The 27,915-nt window shown below is 36.4% G+C and overlaps 1 long non-coding RNA gene across 2 annotated transcripts in view; it reads right to left on the reverse strand.

Annotated features, from left to right (window-relative positions):
- Positions 1-26,390, reverse strand: part of LOC122236437 — a 41,867-nt gene extending 15,477 nt beyond the window's left edge. Inside the window, exons 1-4 of one of the 2 annotated variants that reach the window (XR_006214489.1) lie at positions 26,288-26,390; positions 23,282-23,381; positions 4,303-4,475; positions 1,299-1,350 (exon numbers count right to left, since the gene is read on the reverse strand). This is a non-coding gene — a long non-coding RNA (uncharacterized LOC122236437). Of the gene's footprint in view, positions 1-1,298; positions 1,351-4,302; positions 4,476-7,139; positions 7,228-23,281; positions 23,382-26,287 lie in introns of those variants that run through there. The other variant, XR_006214490.1, reaches the window with a different exon arrangement.
- Between the last annotated feature and the right edge of the window lie 1,525 nt (positions 26,391-27,915).

Raw genomic sequence — 27,915 nt, forward strand, 5'->3', positions numbered from 1 at the left:
TATCAACTGCCAAAACCATATTTTTGCATTATAAAAAGAAATTAGGTCTAAGAGAGGATTACAGAATGGAGCTACAACCATATTCTAATAATCTCGTGGCATCAAGCAAGCAACAGGAGGGGAAATCTGCGTTCTGGGTCATCTGATGCCTTTAACAATTTTGCAAACATGGAAAATTTGACAAAACACAAACATAAGTTGCCCCAGCAATTTTTATCCATTTATTCTTTCAAGTATGTGTATTTCTAGGGAACTAAAATCTCCACTTGTCTAATTCATCTTGTCAAAACGTTTCTAACGGCGCTGTGCTATTGTAGAATATTTATGAAGATTCTTTGGGAAAATAAAAGCGTGTTGACTATAGGAAGAACGAGAATGACACAAGTTGGTTTAAATGCCCTTTTACAGAAAATCTGTATATGTGCAATTCGATGTCACATCTCAAATTAGTTACATTTCATCCTTTTTACAGAAAATCTGTATAGGTGCAACTCAATGTCACATCTCAAATTAGTTACATTTCACTCTTTAGACACTTACTAAGTAATAAATATGCTATTAACAATGACCATTATTTATTGAATACTAATAATGTGGTAGGATGCGTATTAGGACTAATTGTAAGATTCTCAAACCCTGGGGCGCCTGGGTGGCTCAGTTGGTTGGGCGGCCGACTTGGGCTCAGGTCATGATCTCGCGGTCCGTGAGTTCAAGCCCCGCGTCGGGCTCTGTGCTGACAGCTCAGAGCCTGGAGCCTGTTTCAGATTCTGTGTCTCCCTCTCTCTGACCCTCCCCCGTTCATGCTCTTTCTCTCTCTGTCTCAAAAATAAATAAACGTTAAAAAAAAAAAATTAAAAAAAAAAAAAAAGATTCTCAAACCCCTGGTTTGGACTGTTCTCTTGTTCCCATCTGGCCTTGTAGATGACCTTTACTTGTTTTATTAGCTAGAAGATTTTCAGCTATAAGTGTGAGGAATCTAATACAAATTGATATCAGCTAAATGGAAAATGTAATGGTTCCTATAAATGAAAAGGCCAGTGGTATATCAAATCTGGTCAGCTAACTCCAGGGACTGAGAGCATTTGTGATAATCTTGTCTTCCTCCTCTCTTTGCTCTGCTGTCTTCTGTATTGTTTTGTTTATCCTTTATTACATAGAGGCTGCTGGGTTATATTTTAACAGTTTTCAGCCACCAGAGGAAAGATGCCTTCTGTTATTAGTAGTTGCAGTAAAGGTCTGTGCTTGTTTCTTTTTGACCTCATTTTAGAGATAACCTTCTACCTTACTCTAGGACTTACTTGCAGGTACGGCTGACCACACCATGACTCCATCTTGAGACCTTGATTGCAACTATAGGAGAATAAAATCAGTAGTTACAAAAGGGGTAAAAAGCTGTTAGAATATTGTATAAGTATTCATAAATACTTAGGATGTACTCATACTAAAAAATATCTGAAATTAAAATTTAATTGTGTATTGTGTAATTTTATTTGATAAATCTGGCAACTTTACTCAAGAGCTTATTAACCTATATAATCAACTAATCTTTCCGAATATGGTAATAGGCATGTCCTAAAGGCACACTCATAATCGAAATGATAATAAACTAATAAACAGTACATATCAAGAATGACATTTTTCTAAGTATTAGGAATTATTCAAAACTCTTTCATCCAGTAACTCATGTAATCTTGTAAAAACCCTATGAAGCAAATAATTTTATTATTCCTATTTTACAGATCAGAAAATTGGGGCACAGAGATGTTAAATAACTTGAATGTGAAATACCCATCAAGGATACAGCCAGTGTTGGACCAAAGTGTGTGGCTCCAGAGATGTCTTATAGGTAATCTTTTTAATAGTATCACTTCTAGCGTATTCCAGCGCAGGATTAACAAGCTACTCCAGTGAGAACCAGACTTTTATTTTTCTACTGACATCTTCATAGCCAGCTTTCTAGGGCTACAACTGCAAAGAATATGAACTCTTCCATATACACTAAAACCTTAGATTGTGAGTAACTTGTTCTGCGAGTGTTCCATAAGACAAGCAAACATTTCTAATACATTTTAACTTGATAAACGAGCGATGTCTTGAAATGTGAGTAGTACATGACGCTGAATGTCACATGATCATAACTAAGCCAGTGGTTCTTCTCTCACTGCGGGTGGTGGGTGATTGTTTCCTATGCTTGAATGCTTGGTCTCAAGCTGCGGTGTTTGTCAAAAATCAGTGATTTGTCATAAATTGCAAGGTGCCCACAACTGGCACCTAGTATATTGTTTTGTCACTTCAAAGCACCTATGGACAGTCCTTTTCCATATAAGCGTAAGCTTAGGAATGCTTTGCTTCATTCTAGGTCAGGCTGCCTGCAGATATAGACCCTTTCTCCTGCTGCCTTATTGGCAGTCACATTAAAGACTGCCAAGTCTTTATTGTATATGACAAGAGTTTATTAATACTGTACTGTAGTCAACTCCTGTGTGAGTGTATACAATGGCCCCCATGCAGAAAAAGATTCCATTGAATCAACAGATAGCAGTGATTTCATTTGTGACAGTGAAAATCATCCTACACAACAACCCTCCTCTTTCTCATCTCCCTCACACCAGCCAAAAAGGATCTCAAAGGTAAGTGCAAGTGAATTTGTTTATTTTTCTTTATATTTTGTATTTTCTTTATTGTTTTGTATTATATTACACTATTGTAATCATTTTTATATGAATATTTTGGGGTTGTGGAACAAATCATCTGAATTTTCATGATTTCTTAAGGGGAAATTTGCTTTGATATACAAGTACTTTGGATTACAAGCAATTTTCTGGAAAAAATTATGCTCAGAAACCAAGGTTTTACTCTAGTTGAATTATAAATGTGCTGTTATTACTTGATAAATTAAGAAACACATTTGCCCTACTAGACATGCCCCATGTCTCCCATTCCCAAATGATCTACTGAAAGAAATCAAGCTTCACCCCTAGAGAACTTGTCTTACTAAACTCCACAACATTTGCTTTTTGATGTCACCCTGTGTCACTGCAGAAGAGCAGTCCATAACACTGGGGCAGATGATGTTTTACACTGTTTTGTACCCACGTCCTGTGGCTTTGCATTCTTATACAGAAGGCACTGTTAGTACAAGAGCAAGCAGATGAGCCAGGGGTTCTCCATGCTTGGGACCTCAAGCCTCAATATCTCAATCCAAATACTCTTCTACAGCCTGGGGAACAATTGTCCCCAGAGCAACCTTCCACCTTATGGACCCCAATTCCCATAATCCCTTTCATTCACTCAGGAAGCCAGAGAAGCAAACATGAAATCTGGCAACCCTTTTTGGTTGGTCATCCTAATACATACATTAGACTTCCTTCCTGGCACTCTTCAAAATCTAAATATTCTATAAATGTCGCTGGTGAGAAACTTTTAAAGTAAATTTCATTATAACCACTTGATTCCAATTCTCAGCTCTCAGAGGCACCTATTTCTCTACAAAAGCTGTTCCAGCTTACTGGTCAACACACTTAGAGGTTTTAAACTTATGAAGATATTTTTAAATTTCCCGAATAGGGGCTGACTTTTTTTTTTTTTGACATCTTAAACACTGCCAAAATATGCATAAATTCCTGGCTGACTGCCAACATGCCTACTCAAAGGAAACTCGTTTTAACCTAAGTATATTATGGTTAAAAGTGTTTGGTTAAGAGGTGTCTCAGTGGCTCAGTAGTCGGTTGAGTATCTATATGACTCTTGATTTTGGCTCAGGTCATGATACCGGGGCCATGGGATTGAGCCACCTGTCGGCCGCCTCTGCATTGACAGCAAGGAGCCTGCATGGGATTCTCTCTCTTCTTTTTCTGCCTCTCTCCCTGTTCACGTGCACTTTCTTCTCTGTCTCAAATAAAGAAACTTAGAAATAAAAAAGGTCTCATTAAAACATGCAAACTAGGTAGTCTTTTAGGGTCAATTTTGATGCCAAATCCCTACACATATATCCAAAAACAAAGATACCTTTTAAATCCATTCACAAAAATTTATGAGTACTACTTAGCAAAAAAAAAAAAATTGGAGAAAAATTCATTTAGTGCAGTACATCACATATCTTCTCTTTCCCTGCTCTCCTCTAACCTCCAGTACTACCTTTCCAACACAGAGAGTAAATGCCTTTTTTGTTCAACAAACCTGATGGTAAGCAGAACGCATCTGTGCATGCCAAGACAGGCAATGTTTTAAAGTAAATTTACCATAACTAACTAACTAACTAACTAACTAACTAACTAAATAAATAAATAAATGTAAATTTACCATCATCCACTTGGTCTTGCCAGGGGAACAAGGAAGACATGTGGTGCTGTGCCTCAATGTCAATCATTCTCTTCCTTTCTTACCACTTCAGCCACCTCCTGGGTCTAGTAGGACTTGTCTCAGGATGTAGCAGCTTCATATTTTCTTCACAAGAAAAAAGTCAACATAGGGAGCTGCGTCGATGGAAGAAAAAACGTAAAGGCATATGGTTTCTCAAAGTGAACCCTTAACCCTCAGCATGATAATCCTCCAGATTCTTTGCAAAACGTATTTATTCTTTGGGACCACACTGGATCAACTATTCGAGATTCCTCTGGATGGGGCAGAATATTTATGGCAAACTTCTAAAAATGAGGTATGGAAAGAGTATGGAAAACTGTGGATTAAACTTGGCAAATGATTCTGAAGGGTCATGTTTAAGAGCATAGGCCATCCAGTGGGCTGGGTTCAGATCCTGACCCTGTCTTTTAGAGGTGTCTGTTAATTCAATCTCTTGGAGCCTCAGCTTGCTGGATTAAGACAATTAGATGGGGAGAAAAGTGTAAGGCACTTACACAGCATCTGGCACATACCATGCACTCAATAAATAAAAGCATTCCTGTGAAATAGCACGTCAAATAAGCTTGAATTTCTGTTACAAGAGATGTTCAAGAAATGTTTCATTGGAAGCTGGTCCTTTCTGACTGTGCTTCAGTCTGTCTGTATTCACACTTCCTTGAAAGGTTTAGCAAGCTCTGATCTGAGTAAAGAATGCCTTTTGCTATTTTTTTTTCTTTAAGGCATTGCGATTAACTAGCCCTTTCTTTGAAGACTTGCTATTATTAGTGTTTGCTATTATCTAGTCCTTTCTTTGAAGACTTGGTATTGTAAAGGCCGGGGACTGACCATGGCTGAGAAAATGACTAGTGCGTACTAAAATATACTTCAAATTAAGGTACTAGAATGCTAAATCATTGACTTTAAACAGAAAAAAATAAATGTCAAAGGGATTGTGAATACTGTACTGGCATGATCAGCTTATCCTTCCTCTTAGTCAACTATAAAGAAGCCAGATGCATTAAAAGGAAACATTTTTTATTTGAAGTGAGAAATTGTATTCACAAAAATAAAGTAAGTGCCAGAAGCAAGGGTGTGCTATAATCTGAATACATAGGAATCCAAAGGTCACTAAAAAGGAGAATGACTCACAACAAAAAGACTTCTATAAACCAACTGTTAATGGTGATAGGTTAGGGTATTTCTGCAAATTCTGGCATCCTTCCAGACTCTTGCCTAAAATTGCCTACAGCCATCTCCACTTGGGGTTTAGATTTGTCATCAACACTGGCAAATTTGAAATCCATTAGCTAAGACTTCCTTTTCTGGGAACAACAAACTTAAGATCACCTCTGAAGTTCTCCTCTCCATTGGTGTTTCTCTTCCCTGTTTTATTTTTTCTTTGAAGATTGCCAAGTATACTTTTTATAACTAACAAAGTTACTTCTTAGTTATGTTAATTCATTAAGCCTAAAGACTATATGTCTGAAAACATGCTATACATTTATCTGTTAATCTGTAATATATCTGTCCATCCATCCATCCATCATCCATCCATCCTAGTTCTGTTCACTAGGGAAAAAAAACCCTAAAAATAAGGTCAGCCCCATAGGAATAGGCACCTCTGTTCCTAAAACTATGGACTCTGAAATGCTGTCACAAGTGGTAATTTGAAACTATTGACTGATTCCAGGAATAGTGTAAGAAATGCTTGGGGTGAATATGATATTTGTATGAGAAAGCAAAGAAACAATAAAAATCTGGTAGTGTTATAGCCAAAGGAATTTGGGACTTAAACAAAGGAATTTTCACTGAACAAAGATGGGAAAATTCTGCAACAAAAGTAAAATCAGATTCTATTAATTACTGTAAATGGAATATATATTTTAAAGTAGTGAGTTAATAAGGATATTTACAGAGAAGATAGAGTCAACCAACAATAATATCAAGAAATAACACAAACAAAAAACTACTGATTACCACCGTGGTATCTAGAGCACCAGTTCCTTACTCTGGAATTGGCAATTAAAGGAAAATTTAATATCTTCTGGAATTGGCAATTAAAGGAAAATTTAATATCTTCCCTGCCGATCTCATATTAACTATATTTTAGTATAATCAAATACTCTTAGCGAATGATGAAAAGTTTTTTTTAGAGAAGAATTTAGATAATAAATGAGGAAGAAATATCAGAATTAGAACATTGCCATTTTTCAATTTGTAATGAAATCATTGTTTCTGGCATAGAAGTAAACAATTAAATGAAAGAATAATGGGGAACTTTATAAAGGAGGAATTAGGCTGTTACCACTAGAACCCATGATCAATCTTACGATTATTAACAGGGAGACAGCCAGATATTTTATACCTCTCAGAAGCATTATTCCCAAGTTGAACCTGAATATACAAATTTGTAAATAATGCTTCCAATTTTTAAGGAAAAATAATTCTTCCAAAAATTTAAATGACATCAAAGAAAGGAGATAGACCAATCAAGAATGCGGTTCATACCAGTGGACAATTGACACAGTTTTTGTAATGTGACAGTAGTGTGGAACGAGAAGAAGGAAGATTTGGATAGAAGAAATCTTTCTAGATTAACAGAGACCTCAGACACATAGCAATGTATATAATTCGAACAAACTACCTACAAGCAGACATTTTGGAACAAATGATAAACTATCAATATGAAATGGAATTAAATATAAAGGGATTGCTACATTCTAAATCTCATCACGGAATTTTACTAAAGAAGAAAAAAATCCAGTTTTGAGAGATGTGTACATGATATAGTGACCTACCTTATTCTTGCTAATTTTCTTTGCCCTGAAGTCAGCCTCCTGTCAAGCTAATACAGCTACTCCAGTTTTCTTTTGATTAGTGTTAGCATGGTATTTCTATCCTTTTTTAGAGAGATCCAAGTTTCTGACCTATATAATTTTCTGTTAGCCTGAAAAAAAAAAATCTTTCACAAAAGGGACTGCTTGCAATGCATTTCCTCACATTTTCTTTGTATAAAAATTCCTTTATTCCTCCTTGGATTTTTTGCAACTTTTTTTTTTAATTCCAGTGTCGATAACATACAATGTTATATTAATTTCAGGTGTACTGTATAATGATTCAACACTTCTATACAACACTTCGTGCTGATCACAAGTGCTCTCCGTCATCCCCATCACTTATTTTACCCATCTCCTCATCCACCTCCCCTCCGGTAACCTTCGGTTTGTTCTTTCTAGTTAAGAGTCTTTTCTTGGTTTGCCGCCCTCTCTCTCTCTTTTTTTTTTTTTCACCCTTTGCTTGGTTGTTTTATTGTATTACCATCCATTAGTTTCTTTTATATTTGTTATTAATGGTTATATGTCCTTAGGTGCTTCCATATTGGGTGCATAAATATTTACGATTGTTACACATTTTTGTTGGATTGTCCCCTTTATTATATAGTGTCCTTTTTTTGTCTCTTATTACAGTCTTTGGTTTAAAGTCTAGTGTGTCTGATATAAGTATTGCTACTCTGGCTGTCTTTCGACATCCATTGCATGATAAATGTTTCTCCATTTTTTTGCTTTCAATCTGTAGGTGGCTTGAGGTCTGAAATGAGTCCCTTATAGGTGGCATATAGATGGGTCTTGGCGTTTTGTTTTGTTTATCCATTCTCTCACTGTCTTTTGATTGGAGCATTTAGTCCATTTGTATTCAAAGTAACTATTTTTAAAAAAATGTTTATTTGGAGAGAGAGAGTATGAGTGAGCAGGGAGGAGCAGAGAGAGAGATGGAGAGAGAAGTCCCAAGCAGACTCTAAGCTGTCAGCACAGAGCCCGATACAGGATTCAATCTCATGAATCATGACCTGAGCCAAAATCAAGAGTCAGATGCTTAACACACTAAGCCACCCAGGTGCCCCATAAAGTAACTATTGATAGATATGTATTTATTGCCATTTTGGTAATTTTTTGGTAGTTGTTTTTGTGGTTCTTCTCTGACTCCTCCTGTTGATCTCTTTTCTTTGTTTGCAGGCATTTACTGATCCACTTGGATTCCTTTCTCTAAATTCTTGGCATATTACTGGTTTTTGACTTGTGGCTACCATTCGGTTTGTGTATAATATCTTCTGCATATAGCAGTCTGTATGAAGTTGATGGTTGACTAAGTTTGAACCCATTCTTTACTCCTCCCACCACCCCCCTCCCCGCTGCCCATGTTTTGGGTATATGGTATCATACTTTACATTCTTTTATTTGGTGAATCCCTTGAGTTTTACAGATATACTTAGTTTTACGCTTTTGTGTTTTCTACTTTTCATACTCTTATGTAGGGCCTTTCCTTTGCGCTCAGAGAGTCCCCTTTAACATTTCTTATAGGGCTGGTTTAGTGGTCATGAACCCCTTTAGCTTCTGTTTGAGAAACTCTGTATCTTTCCTTCTACTCTGAATGACAGACTTGCTGGATAGAGTAATCTTGGCTGCAGATTTTTCCCTTTTAGCACTTTGATTCTATCATGCCGCTCTCTTCTGGCCTGCAAAGTTTGCGTTGAAAAATCGTGATAGCATTATGGGGTTTCTTTGTATGTCATTGTCGTCTTTTGCTGCTTTAATTTTTTTCTTTTATCACTAATCCCCCTTGGGGATTTCTGTGCCTCCTTGATCTGGCTATCTGTTTCCTTCCCAGATGAGGGAAGTTTCCAGCTATTATTTCTTCAAATGAATTGTATGCTCCTTTTTCTCCTTTTCTTCTGGGAATCCCTATAATGTGAATATTATTATGCTGGATGTAGTCACTGAGTTCTCTAAGTCTGTTCTCGTTTTGCATAATTTTTTTTCTCACCTGCTCTGCTTGTTTAGTCCATTAGTCTGTCTTCCAGGTTGCTAATTTGTTCTGCTTCCTCTAGCCTGCTGTTTATTCCGTCAGGTATATATTTAATGTCATTTATTGTGCTCTTCATCTCTGATTGGTTCTTTTTTATCCCTTTGTTAAGGGTCTCACTCATGTCTTCAATTCTTTCTTGAAATCCAGTGATTCTTCAAATCCAATGATCTTTATGATCATTACTTTAATTTTCTATCAGACATATTACTTCGGTCTGTTTTGCCTAGGTCTCTTGCTGTGATTTTTTCCTGTTCTTTCTCTCTGTCTGTTTCTCTGTGTTAGGGAAGTCACCTATGTCTCCTGACCTTATAAGTAATGTCCTTATGAAGAAGAGGTCCCTATAATGCCCTGCAGTGCAATGTCCCCTGTTCATCAGAACCTGGAGTTTCAGAGATGTCTCCTCTGTGTGTTCCATGTACCCTGCTGTAGTGCCCTGGGCACTTTTTCCTTCAGTTCAATCATCTGCAGAGACTCTCTCTGCCTATTGTAGGTAGTGTTTGGTGGTCCCCAGCCTGGGTGGAGCATGCAGTTTTAACAGGATGTACACCAGTCTGTTGATGAAATGAGAGCTGCCACCGCTGCTGGGACCAGGGCCGGCATTGTCGGATCCACAGAGCATGAATGGTCAGGGCACCCAATTTCCACAGGGCCTGCTGCCACTGCCGGGACCAAGGCCTCGCAAAGGGCACAGGTGGGAAGATGCAGTGTCGGCGAGGTTTGCACTGGGCTTCGGGGGAGGGGACCTGTAGCTCTGGGACTGAGGCACATGCAACGAGGAAGACCAGATCCAGTGATGTGCAGTGTTGGGTCGGGGCCAGGGTGGGGGTGGTGGGGAGGGGCTTGGTGTAAGCAAGTTAGGTTGTGGGTGCTTGTGCTGCACAGGTTCCAGTAGGTGGGCGAGCATTTATGCTGTGGGGTAGACAAGGGAGATGGTGCCTGCCAACTCCTTTGTTCCTAGAGAAGTTCTTCCGTGAATGCTGCCCCTCTGGGAGGAGCTCCGGGAGGCATAAATAACTCCCTTCCATGTGCCCCAGAGGTTTTTCAAACTGCTGCTTCTACACTGTATCTCTGTGGGCTGTTTGTTGTGGGGGCTCAGCTCCCTATGCCATCCAGATTCCCCAGAATGGAGCCTGCTGATATTTAAAATTCCAGACTTCAAGTCCCTCTGGTTGTAAGAACCCCTGAAATTCTCCCTCTTGCTTTCAAAGCCAAATATTTTGGGGATTTGCTTCCCCATGTGGGCTTTGAGATAAGATACTCTATTTCTCTCCCTTCTCCTTGTCTATGGCTGCTTCCCCACCCCATCCCCAACCCCTGCATAAGTCCATGCTCCATTAGCTGCCCACCATGTCTCTGCCCTTCCTACCGTCTTCCATATGGCCTGTGTTCTGCCTTCATTTGTAGGGTTTGTGCTGTGAGTCTTCCAATTCTTCTCTGGGTTGTTGATACTTATCTAGTTATATCTATGTGTGCTATCTAGTTGTGACTGTTACCTAGATGTATCCATAGGGTGAGGTGAGCTTAGGGTCCCCTTACTCTGCCATCCTCTCAGGCTCTCTTTTGAATTTAGCCTTTCTTATTTAATATTTTATTATTATTATTTTTTTTTATTTGAGAGAGAGTGAGCACATGAGCAGGGGAGAGGAGTGGAGAGAAAAACAGAAAGAGAGAGAGAGGATCTCAAGCAGGCTCCTCGCTCAGCACAGAGCCCAATGCAGGGATGGGTCACATGACCCCAGGATCATGACCTCAGATGAAATCAAAAGTCAGACGCTCAACCCACTGAGCCACCTTAGAATTTTTTAAAACTGTATTTATTGCCCCAACAAAAGAAGCTAGACTTATTCATTAGCTTCATTGAGATGTAATTCCCATACCATACAACTTCAGCATTTAAATTTTTTTACACATTTTTAATACTTTAAATTTTAGTTAACATCCAGTGCAATATTGGTTTCAGGAGTAGAATTCAGTGATTCATCACTCATATGCAACACCCAGTGTTCATCACAACAAGTGCCCTCCTTAGTTTCCATCACCCATCTAGCCCAGCTCCCACCCACTTCCCTTGTAAACCCATAGCTTGTTCTCTACTTAAGAGCTTCTTGTGGTTTGTTTCCCTCTCTTCCCTCCCCCTCTCCTATGTTCTTAAATTCCACATATAAGTGAAATAATGTGGTATTTGTCTTTCTCTGACTGACACATTTCGCTTAGCATAATACATTCTACCTCCATCCGCATCATTGCAAATGGCAAGATTTCACTATATTTGATGGCTAAGTAATATTCCATTGTGTATATACACTACCTATTCTTTATTCATTCATCAGTCGATGGACATTTGGGCTCTCTCTATAGTTTGGCTATTGTTGACAATGCTATACACATTGGGGTACATGTACCCCTTCAAATCAGTATTTTTGTGTCCTTTGAGTAAATGCCTAATACTGCAGTGGCTGGATCGTTGGATAGTTCCATTTTCAGTTTTTTTGAGGAACCTCCGTATTGCACCGGTTTGCATTCCCAGCAGCAGTGCAAGAGGGTTCTCCTATCTCTGATTCTTGATGTATCTGCATCTGGATGTATTCTTTGAAAAAGTATCTATTAATGTCTTCTGCCCATTTCTTCACTGGATTATTTGTTTTTTGGGTTTTGAGTTTGATAAGTTCTTTATAGATTCTGGATACAAACTCTTTATCCCATATGTCATTTGCAAATATCTTCTCCCATTCCGTCATTTGCCTTTTAGTTTTGTTCACTGTGCATAATATTTTTATCTCGATGAAGTCCCAATAATTCAAGTTTGTTTTTGTTTCCCTTGCCTTTGGCAATGTGTCTAATAAGTAATTCCTCCAACCAAGGTCAAAGAGGTTACTTCCTGTATTCTTCTCTAGGGTTTTGATGGTTTCCTTTCTCATAGTTAGGTCTTCCATTTGTTTTGAATTTATTTTTGTGTATCGTGTAAGAAGGTGGTCCACTTTTCCCAGCACCATTTGTTGAATAGATTCTTCCATTGGATATTCTTTCTTGCTTTGTCAAAGATGAGTTGACCATATAACTGGGGGTCCATTTCTGGATTTTTTTATTCTGTTCCATTAATCTACGTGTCTGTTTTTGTGCTAGTACCATACCGTTTTGATGACTACAGCTTTGTAATATAGCTTGAAATCTGGAATCGTGATGCTTCCAGTTTTGTTTTTCTTTTTCACAATTGCTTTTGCTATCCAGGGTCTTTTGTGGTTCCATACACATTTTAGGATTGTTTGTTCTAGCTCTGTGAAGAATTCTGGTGGTATTTTGATAGGGATTGCATTAAATGTGTAGATCACTTGAGGTAGCATGCACATTTTAACAATGTTTGTTTTTCTAATCCATGAGGATGGAATGCTGTCCATTTCTTTGTGTCCTCTAAAGTTTTTTTCCATAAGTATTCTATATTTTTCAGAGTGTAGATCTTTTCCTCTTTAGTTAGGTTTATTCCTAGGTATCTTATTGTTTTTGGTGCAGTTGCAAATGGGATTGATTCTTTGATTTCTTTTTGTGCTGCTTTGTTATTAGTACACCAAAATTCAACAACTTTCTGCACATTGATTTTATATTCTTCAACATTGCTGCATTCATATATTATGTGTAGCAATTTTTTTGGTGGAGTTTTTCTGGTTTTCTACATACAATATCATGTCATCTGCCAATAGTGAAAGTTTGACTCCCTTGCCAGTTTGGATGCCTTTTATTTCTTTTTGTTGTCTGATTGCTGAGTTTAAGACCTCCAGTGCTAGGTTAAATAGTAACGGTGAAAGCAGACATCTTTGTCTTGTTCCTGACCATAGGGGAAAGACTCAGTTTTTCCCCATTGAGGGTGATTTTAGTAGTGGGTCTTTCATATATGGCCTTTATGACGTTGAGGTATGTTCCATCTATCCCAACCTTGTTGAGGTTTTTTTGTTTTTGTTTTTGTTTTAATGAAGAATGGATGCTGTATTTTGTCAAGTGCTTTTTCTGCATCTCTTGACAGGATCATATGGTTCTTATCCTTTCTTTTACTAATGTGTACCACGCTGATTGATTTGCAAATATTAAACCAGACCTGCAGCCCAGGAATAAATCCCACTTGATTATGGTGAATAATTCTTTCAGTGAATTGTTGAATTCTACTTGCTAACATCTTTTTGAGAATTTTTGCATCCAAGTTCATCTGGGATATTGGCCCATAATTCTCCTTTTTAGTTGGGTCTTTTTCTGGTTTTGGAATCACGATAAGGCTAGCTTCATAGAAAGACTTTGGAAGTTTGCCTTCTGTTTCTATTTTTTGGAACAGTTTGTGAAGAATAGGTATGAATTCTTTAAATGTCTGGTAGAATTCCCCTTGGAAGCCATCTGGCCTAGGATTCTTTTTTCCTGGGAGATTTTTGATTACTGAATCAGTTTCTTTACTGGTTATGGGTTTGTTCAAATCTTCTTCCTGCTTAAATTTTGGTAGTTTGTGAGTTTCTAGGAATGTGTCCTCTTCTTCCAGATTGCCCTGTTTGTTGGCTTCAACTTTTTCATAGTATTGTTTTATAACTGTTCGTATTTCTGTGGTGTTGGTTGTGATTTCTCCTCTTTCATTTGTAAATTTATCCATTTGGGTCTTTGCTCATTTCTTTTTGATAAGTCTGGCTAGGGGTTTACCAATTTTGACAATGCTTTCAAAGAACAAGGTCTTAGTTTTATTGATCTGCTATACTGTTTTTGTTTGTTTGCTTCTATATCATTTATTTCTGTTCTAATCTATTATTTCCCTTTTTCTGCTGTCCTTAGGCTTCATTTGCTGTTCCTTTTCTAGATCCTTTAGGTATAAGGTTAGCTTGTGTATGTGGGACCTTTTTTGCTTCTTGAGATTGGCCTGAATTGCAATATACTTCCCTCTTATGACTGCTTTTGTGCATCCCAAAAGTTTTGGACTGTCATGTTTTCATTTTCATTTGCTCATTTAAATTATACAGTATTTTCGGTATATTCAGAGAGTTGTGCAACAATTACCATAATCTAATTTGGGATGCTTTTTTCCTCCCTAAAATAAATTTTAGACCCATTAGTAGATAATCTCCCTCCTATTGTTCATGTCCTATTTCTAAGCAATCTATTGTATATTTCTATGGATTGGCCTCTTCTGGATATTTCTGTAAATGGAATTACACAATATGTGGTCTTTTGTGAGGATTTTCTTCCACTTAGCAAAATGGTTTTCAGGATCGTCTATGTTGTGGCATGTGTCATTACTTCATTTATTTTTGTTGCCAAATGGTATTATATTGTATAGATATGGCATTTAATTTTTCTTTTTAATATGTGATGAATATTTGGGTTGCTTCCAATTAGGCTATTGAAAGTACTGCTGTTATGCATTCATATACATGTATTTGTGTGGACATAGGTTTTCATTTATCACAGAAATACACCTAGAAATAGAATACTGAACTGTATGGCAATTTTATGTTAACCATTTTGAGGAAGTGTGAAAATGTTAAAGACAGCAGCTATATATTACATAGTTCTGCCCAAAATGCATACATGTTCTAATTTTTCCACATATCTGCCAACACTTATTAATTTCCATTGTTTTAATTATAGCCCTTCTATTGGGCAGGCAGTAGTATGTTAATGTGGTTTGAATTTGTGGTACCCTAATGAACAGTGGTCTTAATCATCTTTTTACGTGGTCATAGACCACTTGTATAACTTCTTTCAAGAAATGTCCATTCAAGTCCTTTCCCCCTTTTAAAATGGCTTGTCCTTTTATTATTTGGTTGTGAGAGTTTATATATTCTGGACACAAGTTCCTTGTGAGATACATGATTTGCACATATTTTCATACATCCTGTGTGTTGTCTTTTCACTTTCTTAATGTTATAAATTGTATTATAAACATTGTTCATTTCCATGTAGTCCAGTTAATCAGTTGCTTTTTGTTTGTTTGTTTGTTTGTTTGTTTGTTTCTGTTGCATATAGTGATGTCATATCTAAAAAACATACTCCTAGATTTTCTTATAAAGTTTTATACTTTTAGCTCCTTAAGTTTTCATGAATGGTGTAAGATAGGGTTCCAAATTTATTCTTTTGCATTCAACTATGCAGTTGTTCCAGCAGGTTTGAAATTGGGAAGTGTGAGTCCTCCCACTCTTTCCTTTTTTAAGATGTTTTGACTATTCTGGGTCCCTCAGATTTTAGCATCAGCTTGTCAATATTGGCAAAGAAAGTAATAAAAGCTAACTGTGATTTTGATAACGATCACACTGAATCCGTTGAATCAATTTTGGGAATATTGCTATCTTAACAATACTAAGTTTTTTAATCCATGAACATGGGATGTCTATTTATGTTTTATTCTTTAATTTAAGTATGCTTTGTAATTTTCAATATACAGGTTCTTCACTCTTTTTATTAACTTATATTTGAGTGTTTTATTCTTTTTGGTGCTACTTTAAGTGCATTTTTTATTTCAATCAAGTTTGTTATAAATGCTTAGAAATACTATTTTTTTATTGATCTTGTATCCCATCACACTATAAGTTATTTATTGCCTTTAGTAGTTTTCTAATAGGTTCCTTAGAATTTCCTATATATGATATCATGTGATATACAAATACAGATAGTTTTACTTGTTCCTTTTAGTCAGGAGTCTATTTCATGTTTTCAAAACCATGAAAACACTATTAAATAGAAGTTAAAACAGTCGATGAACGTCTAGGGGGAAGAAGAATTCAATTTGTATTCTTTAAAATTTTGGAAGAATTCACAAGTCAGCCTGTCATTTCCTTTGTGTCAAGTTTTAATGTACTAATTGGTATACACATGTATACATATAAACATACACATTTTTAAAAAAGTTTTTTAATGTTTATTATTTTTGAGACAGAGACAGAGCATGAGCAGGGGACGGGCAGAGAGAGAGGGAGACACAGAATCTGAAACAGGCTCCAGGCTCTGAGCTGTCAGCACAGAGCCCGACACAGGGCTCAAACCCACAAACAGTGAGATCATAACCTGAGTGGAAGTTGGACGCTTAACCGACTGTGCCACTCAGGCGCCCCAACATACACATTTTTTTAAAGTATGTCTTACGTAATAGGTAAATTTGACGTGCCTAATTCACTTAATTGCAGAAAAAATGTTGTGGTTTTATATCTGTCAATACATAGGGCACTTTAGATAAATCTTGAACACAGGATGATAAATCAGTTTCTCAAAAGAACCCATACATTCATTTTATCTGTTTACGTACTAATTGTTGAGGATTGGAAAAAAATGGAGAGGTTCTGATTAGGAATTAAACTTGTCAAAGCAGACATCTAGAAAACCTGTGTTTAGGGCTTTTCTCTAAAAAAAAAAAGAAAAAGAAAAAGAAAAATTATTTATGTGTTTTCTATTAGAAGCCTAACACAACTTATGGAGGTATGTGCTTGAGAAACTATGACAAAAGTGTCTCCCCTTTTCGTATGTGTAAGCTCTCTATTAATTACCTAGATCATCTCAGACAACAGATGGGAGTGCATGGTTGTATTAATTCCAGGAAAATCCCTCTGCCCCATTCCTTTTACTATAGAACAAATTGCCCCTGCCCTTGAATTTAGAATTTATAGAAATTGTATTGGATAGCATTCTTTTCCAAAGTTATCTTGAATTTTATCTCAATTTTGGAGAAGTTATGAGTCAAGGAATTGTCCACGTATAAGTAGTAAATCCTTCTGGGTTCCATGAATTCCTGGTTCTCAGACATCCATATATTTTTTTTGAAAGCCAGAACATTTCTGCCCATTACCAACACTGGAATATTCCTTCTTACTCTTGCCATTGTGCCATTCTGAAGAGCAGACACCAAATTCTCTGCTAAATTTTAAGCTTTCAATTCTGCGAACATACAATGCACCCAGAGCCATTTGCACCCAGAGACGTCCAAAATGACCATAAAAATATAAGACATTTATTTGTGGAATAAGCACATATTTCTAAAGGAATAGATAAGCATTTGTTAGAATCTTAAAATATTGATTTGTAAAATTTAAATGGAGGGAACACTAAATAGTAGAAGGCAATATTTATGCATTGTGCATATAACATCATTCTCTAAAAATAAATATATGTGTTAGCCATAAAAACATACTTTGAATACAGTTTTCAAATAAACCTAATCCTCACTCTTTCTAGACAATGTTTTCATAAAACAGTAGGCTTTTCCCTTGCACAAAGAATATGCTTTTATTTTAAAACTCAAAAACTGTCAAGTAGTAACCTGAAAATGCCTAAAAGGTTTTTTTAAAACACCATCACTGAGAAAAATAATCTTCTAACCTGGTAATTGGTTTTAGCCATAATGTCTCAAGATGTTCTTATAACAGATTATGACTTTCAGTATCTTAAGTTTATCAGGTTTTAGTCATGTAGTTCAAGTGCTGACTTGACAATTTTTAAAAAGTGCTAGTGAAAAAGTTAGAAAAGTAGTTATAATACTTTTTAAAAGACAGCAGTTGGGAGGCCTGGCTGGCTCAGTCAGTAGAGCATATGACTCTTGATCTAAGGGTCATGAGTTCAAGTCCTACATTGTGTATAGAGATTACTTAAAAAAAAAAAAATACAGTTAAAGCTATTTTAACTCTAAATGTATTTTGCTTGGAATGAAGTGTAGTGGTAGGTGATGAAGAGATACAAAAAATAACCATCCAGGAAAAAAATGCGTATCATTAAAGATTATAGATAAAAACCTATTAATTCTGGTTCTTTTTTAAAGAAAAAAACACTCACTTAATTCTTATAGCTGGATACAAGTTCTATGACACACAGAAAAAGAATGAATTCAAATTTTTGCTTATTAATCATCCCTTCTTCTATATAATATTAACCAAAACAAATCCAAGGCCAGCCCTGTTTTAAAGGTTAGGATAATAGACTCTTCTTGATGTAAGAAGTTTCAAAGTCATATTGCAAAGGCATGGATACAGGAAGAGTTAACTAGAGCAAAATATGCACTGTAAAGGGAAAAAAAAGACACTTCCGTCAGAACTAAAATAACACAATCCAAATATATAATTCTATTGCCACTTTCCTATATATATTCTACACCAAATATGTAAATAATATGTAATTATATGTGTATATATTTTTTCAAAGAATCTGAAGAATCAGTAGTTAGTATTGTGTATTCTTTACCTGCTTTGTTCAAACACCAGAGCATCTAGACTGTAGATTTTTGTGATTGTTAAAGTCCATTTGTGATGTATTTTCTAACAAGCTCTAATAGGACTAATGGGCTCTTCTGTTTATTAAATGAAAACCTATATCCCTTCAGCTTTTATCACCTAGGGTCACAAAAGAGAATTAAGCCCTAATGCCTAAAGCATCTATTTGGTGTAATGAATTAATTTTTCCCCCATGCATCTAGAATGATACTAGCTAAGTACTATGCTTGGGAAACTTGAAAACAAGATGAAGGAAAGGAAAGGGAAGGGAAGAGGGAAGAGAAGGGAAGAAAGAAAGGAAGGGAAGAAGAAAAGGAAGAAAGAAAGAAAAACACTTGAGTAAAATTATATGCTTCACTTTTTTTTGTAAAATTAAATTTACTACTACATTGTAAGAATTAAAATCACTTAGAGTTTCAGGTTTCGTTGAATATCCAGTGATCAACATAAAGCATCAGTATCCTGCTCCACTCGTGTTATAAATGGACCTATAATATAGATTTTTTAATATAGCCAAATATTCTCCAGCTATCAACTGCCAAGGTCGATACTGCACTAAATCATAAATAAATACCTCTAGAACCACAAATCCAAACATCAAAGGAAAAAAGGAGGTGGATGCTTGGCACTACTCAGTAATGGTATTATTTGTGCAGATTTGTGCAAAATCTGTTGCATTTTTTGCTCTATGCAAAGAATTTTGTATGTTAAAATATAAATAAAACTATATTTGTCTTTTCTCACTTAAGCACTTGCTGGTGAAATGCTGTCTGTACTCCAAAGCAATGCCTGTCTTCCAGTGTCCTCTGTGGTACAACCAGAGTTCACAGCATTTGAATGCCATCCCATTTCCTGTTAAGGACCTAGGACAAAAGCTACAGACAGGCTGATTAGTCTAAAGTGGCCAGATTTAACAAATAAAAATTTAGGTTGCTCAGCTCAATTGGAATTTCAGAGAATTAACATATTTTTCTATGAGCATTTCCCAAATATTGCGAAGGGCATCATTGTTTTTATGAAATTCAAACATAAGTGTCTGTCTTGTATTTTATCTGGCTATCCTACAGTAACCATGAAAGGTGATATTTAGGTTTATAGGTTAACATTTGTACCTGTTGAGCACAAAACCATGTTGACAAATTTACCAGTGCATTCTTTCAACAAATATGTTTTTTTATTGGTTTGCATTGTTCCAGGTCTTTTAAATGGTCAGATTATGAGGCTGATAGCAGGGTCTTATGTGCTGGTTGAATGCTGGTCCCATGCCTGAGTCCTCTTCATTCTTCAGCTCTGCCATTTTTGAACTTTGATCTAGGTCCCTGTATTATCCTCCAACATAGTGCTGTCTATAGGCAGAAAAGAAGCATTTTTTCCTAACCTGCATCTTTCTTTAAAAGCAAAGATATTTTTAGCAGAAACCTCTAGAAGAATTCTTCTTTTCCTTTGTTGGCCCAGAACCCAGTTGCATTCCACTGCCAAAACCGGGCATTGACAACATCATTGTTAGTACAGAGCAATTAGGATCCAAGATCCGCAGGAAGGAGTGAAGAGGTAAAACTGGACGTACAGTCTGTTACACAACCCTATTATGTATCCCTTGTAAGCCAGCTTTTCTGTTTCCTGAGATAACAATTTTCTCTCTTTTCTTTTCTCCCTTCATTCCTTCATTCCCTCAGCACACAATTATGAGGTTTTTCCATGTGCAAAGCATTATTCTTGGTGCTTTAGATATTTCAGCAGATAAGTTCTCTATAAACCTTTCATAGCCCTCTCCTCCCTTCTCTGAATCAGCTAATGATTCCTCTTGATAACTAAATTTAAAAAATAGAAGTAATCAGTTAAGAAAGATTCACCTTTCCATCACAAAATATCCTCATGTTTGCTTAGATTCTGATGCCTCTCCTCTGTAATAGTAAATACTGTTTCTTTCTTTCTTTCTTTCTTTCTTTCTTTCTTTCTTTCTTTCTTTCTTTCTTTTTTATATCACTCCTGCCTTCTCAGTGGTTTACTCTGCCATTTATATGTTCTTTTTCCCCACATCATCAATTTTTCCCTCTCTTACTAATTTGTTCCATTAGTACATAATAAACATGTTATATTATCTGCCATCTTGGGGGCACCTGGGTGGCTTAGTGGGTCAAGCATCTGAGTCTTGGTTTCATCTCAGATTATGATCCTATGGTTCATGAGCTTGAGCCCCACGTCAGGCTCTGTACCTTGATCGTGGGATTCTCTCTCTCTCCGTCTCTCTCTGTCCTTCCACTACTCATGCTCTCACTCACTCTCTCTCTCACAATAAATTAATAAAGTTAAAAAATATCTCCCATCTTGAAAACACATTCTCCCTCAATAGATGTATGTTTTTCCACTAGCCAATAAATTTCTATACTCCCTGTCTAGGCACAACTCCTCAACAATATCATACATTTATTTTTACAATATTTCACATTCACTTGCGAAGTCCATATTCCATTGAAACTTCATTGATCAACATGATTAAGAACCTTCCTTTGGAGTATTCCAGTGGTCATTTTTTGGTACTCACTTTAGGCCACCTTTCATCATGCTCTACACTTGACCAATGAATACTTCCTAAAATACTTCTTTCCTCAATTTCCATGATGTCTCACTCTTCTTCCCCCACCCCCCCTATTTTTCTTTCTCAGTTTGTATGTGCTATCCCTTTCTCAGATGAATTGTTTAGGATTTGTAGCTGGCGTCTATTTTCTTCTCTGCAATATCCTCTCTTTTGTTTATCTTATAAATTCACATGTCTTTAAATAGCATATGTGAGATAATGATTCCCAAATACTTATCTTACTGAACTATCGCATTATATCTCATTGATTCTTGGTATTTCCACTGAAATGTCTCACAAGCAAGACAAACTCAAAAAAACAGCCCTTGATTTTCCTTCCTCTTTTCCCACCAGAAATCAACCAATCAGGTTAATAATCCTGTTTCTCTACTAATCTTTCTCATGTCAGTGAATTCCTAGACATGCCACCCAATTATTTTAATTTGAATTTCTTCTGCTCATTGCCAACCATATTCATACAAACCCATATACATTACCTGTCAGTGGCAAATTCTTGTGCCTCAATTTAGAAAATATATCCTAGGGGTTGGTTGAGCATCCAACTCTTGATATCAGCTCAGGTCACGATCTCATAGTTGGTGGGATTGAGCCCTGCTTCGGGCTCTGTTCTGACAGCACAAAGCCTGCTTGGGATTCTGTCTCTCCCTCTCCCTTTGCCCCTCCCCTGCTCATGTTTGCATACTCTCTCCAAAAATAAACTTTAAAAAAAAATTAAGAAAATATTTGAATTTTTTTTCTCTTTAACTCTACACCCACCACCTTCAACATCATTTTCCATTTAAAATACTTTGATGGCCTTCTCAGAGGTTCCTCTGACTCCTCTTGCTTCTCTAATTCATTGGTGATCATAAGATCACCAAACTGACCTCTAAGAATGTGGTCATGTGATGTATGTCCGCTACATCAAATTTTCCAATGACTCCCATTTGTACTTACAATAATGTCCAGGCTCTTTACCATGGTCTACAGAGCCCAAAACAATTTGGCCCTTGTCTAGCTCTTTAACCTTACCTCATGCCATTTCCCCTTGTCTGACAATTTATAAACCACATCAAGTCTCAGCTTTACCACTTTTGAAGAAGTATGAAAAGACCTCGAGTCTTACATTTGCCATATAAAATTAGACTGCCCATGTAGGCGGTACAGTTTTAACTCCTTTACCATTTCTTTGTGAATTGAAACAGCAAAGTGCTTCTGAGCCAGCCAAGTTCCTAACCTTTGGAAATGCAACTTGCTTTTCACATTAGGATAGTACTCTTGAGGACCACTTCAGGCTCACTTTGACCTCAATTTCTGGGACCGAACTTGACCTGAAACCGAAGGAATTGAACCACCTCACATTCTTTGCTCAACCTTAACCATTGCTACTCATTCAGAAATGATGCCGTTTCATTTCGGACTACTCAGCTTAAATTTTTACTTTGACAAGTTCTTGGCACATTGCAGGCACAGAAATAAATATATTTTAAATAATAAGATATAATCTTTGCCCTTAATGAGCTCTTAGTTTCAAATTCCCCACATCTGTCACTCAGCTCTATGCCTTTGATTCCAAAATCCCATTTCTTTTTTGTTCACTCCACCCAGATACCCAATCTTACCACAGTTCTTCAGCTTTGAATCCCTTTTTACTTGTTCTACTCTGGAATCTACCCATAAATAGATCTTTTTCCTACATGTGGGGTTCTGTGTTGTTTTGGCACCCACTTTTCCAGAAACGAAAAGACATCTCATTTTTGACTCGGATCCAAATTAGTAGTCAGTAACTTGATAAATTGCCTAATTCAATTTATTAGCAATGTGTGCTGTATTCCTTTAGATTTCCTCTTGAGTTTACTATCTTTCTTATATTTTTCAGAGTAGTAAACAGAATATGCCATTCTTCACAACTTTTGTCTATTCCAAAAACACAACAGAGCAGTGATTATTGGTTGGATTGGGACACCCAGTGATTATTCAAGCCAAACACTAATTGAGACACATCAGCCTGATCTTATCAGAGACCTAGACCAGATTATGTCACTAAACTTATTTTATACACAAAATGCTAGACTATAGTGTATTCAAAAGGAATTGAATAGGTTGCAAATCATGCCTATCTGACAAGAAGTCTATATTCTCTAAGTTCCTCCTAAGGGAGATATATCTGAGAAGATAAGTAGTGTCAATAATTTTTCAAGGCTTGGGTTTCACCTTTCAGCACACTTTATAAATAACCCAATTTTAAGTGAAGAAGCCAATATTTTAACATAGGTTTCCTTACCGTATCTACAAACTGAGGCGTTCTCATGAATGTAAGAGTTCACATGAAGTTCACATGAAGAGTTTAGTCATTTGTTCTGTGTTTGCCATTATGAAGTCTTCTGTAGAAAGCAACATAACAAGGTGACACATGAGAAAGAAAATGGGGGGAAGACATTGTTTCTTATTTAGGATTCACCATTTCAACTTTACGATTGCATTAGTTTCCTGTGGCTGCTCTAGCAAATTACCACCAACTTTGTGGTAGAACAATGCACAGTCTCTTATAGATTTGAAGTCTGAAATCAATTTCATTAGCCAAAATCAAGGTGTCAGCAGGCGTATACCTCTCTGGAGGTTCCAAGGGATGACTTGTTGTCTGGTTCATACACTTCTTCTAACAGAGATTAGTACCTAGATATCCTTGGTCTACCCAAAGACTTAAGCCCACTATAATGACCTTGTGCAACCTATGAATCTGCTTTTTCTATAAAATGGGCTAATCCTGAGGTGCCTGGATGAACCCAACTCTTGATTTCAGCTCAGGTCATGATCTCATAGTTCCTGAGATCAAGCCCCTCACCTGGCTCTGTGCATGGAGCCTGCTTGGGATTTTCTCTCTCTCTACCTCTGCCTTGCTTGTGCTGTCTCTCTACCTCAAAATAAAGAAATATTTTCAAAAAATAAAAAAATGGGCTAATCCAATATTTCAGAACCTAATGAAATGAAACGAATTAAAGTTATAGTAGAGACAGTTACATCATCTTCTAATTTACATTTATCATTAGCTTTATGGTTTAATATAAAAACTCTTTGTGTCATTTTAAATAACCACAATTTTTCAAGAGAAAATTGTGTTTACAAAAAAAATTGTCAGTGTTTTTATGTGACTGCATCTAATCACTGTTGAACTGTAGCGCTTCTCTGAATTTTTCCAGTTTGCTATTTTAGGTTATTGGAGGTTTTAGCATATTAAGAAAAGGTAATCAAATCCCTGATTGACCAGACATAATACCACAAAAGCAAATGCCAAAATATCTCTTAATGTTTCAAAAATTAATTATCAGTGGACTGATGAGAATTATCTGGACTTTGCCATTGGAAACGCAGACGTCCTTGTTCTAACTTAAACTTATCAGCCAAGTAATCTCTTCCATTATGTGTAGAGTCAGGCTAAGTGAAAATAATATTGGCAGTCAGAGTAAGTTAAAGGGAAAATGAATGCATTGCTTTTAAACCACTCTAAATTATATACCTCAAGGCTTCTGAAACTTACTAAGACAGCCAAAGCTTTTTTAGAATATCTGAAGTAGAGAAAACTGTCAAATTGATACAGGCATTTGAGAGAGAAGTTGCTTCTTGGTTAGAAGGAGACACTGATTGAGACATATCAACCTAATCTTATCAGAGACCTAGACCAGAGTTTGGATAAATAAATTTTACATTGTGACAATAAATAAAAAGCAATACATTTCTGTTCCTAGTACAGCTAAGAAACTAGTTCTCTACTTTGCCTATAACAGCATCAGCTTTGCCACATTGATGTTTATTTAAGTCATTTTATTATAATGCCACATTTTAAAAGACCCTAGAATGTTGGAACTAGAATATTTGTTTCCTGAAGCAAGTTTTCAAATAAACCATGTTGATACCTATGTAAAAGCTTAGACTATATCTTGCCTAATCACCGAACATATTTATGTATTGTGACCTATATTCCAGGATCTTTAATTCTCATGTTATACATGGTTGGCTATTTTTATTATTCAAGTCCTGACTCAGATGTCACCTACTAAGGGAAGCATTTCATTACACCTATTCTAAATTAGTATTTCCTACCCAGTTGATCTCTGTAACATCACCCTATTTTATATTTTGTGTATTTGTCTCTTTTCTGGATTTACCTTCTGCCTGTCTTTCTAGAGCATGTAAGCTCTATGAAAACATGGGCCCGATGAAAGACCCATTTACTTAGTAAATATTTAAGTAAATGAAAGGCCCGCAACAATTTGCTAATTCAAAAATTCTTTTTGAATCTTGGAATTCTGTGATTACATAATATCTGGCATAGTTAGGTCTCTAAAATTGGCAAACTCTAATGACTTCCAATATGCAAGAGATCCCCTGGAGGTTGGGAAATTCAGAAAGTACTAAAGATCCTTGCTCTCTGGTCACCTAGGTTGCTTAGTCAGTTAGGCATCAGACTCTTGATCTCTGCTCTGGTCATGATCTTATAGTTCGTGAGATCAAGCCCCTCATTGGACTCGCAGCCTGGAACATACTTGGGATTCTCTCCTTCTGTCTCTGCACATCCCCCACCTCAAAATACACAAACATTAAAAAAAAAAAAAAAAAAGATCCTTGTTCACAAAGAGCCCTGGAATGCAATTCAAAATTTAAAAGAGAGCCATAGGGTCTTTTTTTTTTTTTTCTAGAAACATGACCTACCTACCAAGAATCATACCTTAGACAAATATTCGTTAACTTTAGTATTAACACAGGTAGAAGGAAATGACGATGTTTGTTGTTTTTTTTTTTTTTTGAGCCTTCTCTGATAGAAAATGTATCAATTAACTCAGACATATGCTGGAGGATATTTGACCTGCAAGAGATTTTCATACATTAGCTGAGATGTTCTCCTGTACCTTCCTCTACAGAATATTATGAAAAGTTCCAAATTGTTTTTTGTTTTTTGTTTTTTTAAATATTTTTACTTCCCTCAGTGCCAGTCCATGTGAAGTGATCCAGAGGCTTTAACAGTAGCAGAAAGAATGCTTGTTACAAAGTGTCATTTCCATTCATGATTTACATATAAGTGGACTGCACGATTCTAGAAAATTCCAGTGGTTGTTCTCATCTATATTTAGGGTTGAATTTATTGTTCCATTGATTTGGTCTGTTATCGCACTGACTTACTAGAAAAACAGGGGATGCTGTCACTGGTACACAAACAGGAGAGGGCACTTTTGCCTGCCTGTATCCAACAATCACACTTTTCCTGATAAACAAAGCAAACAAAAAAACTCACCTGTCTCCTCTCAATCCTTATAGTTTTGGGTAGGCTCAGTCTGTTCAGCTCCTGATGCAGGCCTTGATTAGTACAAAAGAATTACCAAATTTCACTCTCCTCCTTCAAGTCAATACATAGAAGAAAGATAATAGCGTTTGGCCCTGAATCAAGCTTCATCTGAAAACAGCCCCTTCCCTGGATTTTCAGTTATGTGAGTCAATAAATACCCTTTTAGCTTAAGCTGTTTGTTACAGGTGGATACATTTCCACATGCGAGATGTACATTACCACTTAATAGCCCACGTGTTTTACACGTAATACTGCTGACTTTCCAAAAAGATGATGTTTGGAATCAAAGAAAATATACAAAATTAAAATAAATGTATCTCGAGATTTTCGAAGACTGCCTGTGAAGCGAATGCGAAGTGAAAATTTCCTTGTTTCACTCTGTGATTAAACACAGAATCCCCTATTTCCACTAAAAGTTACATGCGCGAAAATATTTACATATAAGGAAAACAACTGTATATGTGTATTCTGTAGACAGATAGGGAAGGGGATACAATAGCAGTAAAGGGGAAGTAGGCTGCTAGTTTAAAAAAGATCTAACATATAAGGTAAAACTGTTACACAAACATGCATAGCTCATAACGGAGATCAGGTACCTTATACACCTAAAGCCACAGAATTGTGTTTTATTAAAGTTTTCAGGTCCTATGATCATTTACAGGGATATTTAGAAAGTCATGAGTTAGGAAACCTTTGGTGTTGACTCTCTAGGCTGAGACCCACATATTTTAGGAATAGGAAAGCCAGTCACTTCAGAGAGAAAAGGACTGCTAATTCTGATGGCAGCCAGGCCAGGCAAACAAATGGTCTAATGCCTCCTGGTGTAGTCACAACTGTCTCTCCATCAATATTGCAAGCTCTTTGAGGCAGAGTTTAATCATGAACATCTTTATAGCCTAAGGATTTCACTTAGTGCCTGGCACAGAAAAATAGAAAGTAAAATATAGTATGCCTGAATTAGCGAGTATATAAAAGAATAAATAAATGAGTAAATGGATTAATTCCTACCAAGTTTAAAAGATTGTCATTTTGAGCTGACTTGTATCTTCAGAATTTCAGGTCACCAAAATAATAAATGCCCTTCAGATACCCACTTGAAAAATCCAGAGTAAAGTGCAGAGTTGCATATTTTTTGTACATATGCATTGTCATCTGAAGCATGCCCATTTCTGATAAGTCTGCTGCTTGAATGTCATCCCGGAAAAAGAGTGGAACTATATTAAAATAGCCACATATTCTGCATTTGACATTCCTGAAATATGCTAAATAAGAAAATATATAATGAAAAAATATCCTACATTTCCGAATGGGAACAAAAATTACCTAACTGGGGTAGCAATCAAGTATCTTCAACAATATTAAAATATTTATAATATTCATTATCTTATGCAGTTAAAGGCTGTTTCTGTTTCCATTTGGAAAATCTATGAACTGTGTGGATTTTCTGAAAGATAATACCTATTTTTAGAAGCGAGGTTTTTTTTTGTTTTTTTCTTTTTTTTTTTTTTTTTTTTTTTTTACTAACAAGTTAGCTCTTTGACAACTCTGTTTTGGGAAATGAAGTAAACTGAGAGTAT

This window comes from Panthera tigris, chromosome A2 (genome assembly GCF_018350195.1).
Source record: "Panthera tigris isolate Pti1 chromosome A2, P.tigris_Pti1_mat1.1, whole genome shotgun sequence".
In the NCBI taxonomy this organism is placed as follows: Eukaryota; Metazoa; Chordata; class Mammalia; order Carnivora; family Felidae; genus Panthera; species Panthera tigris.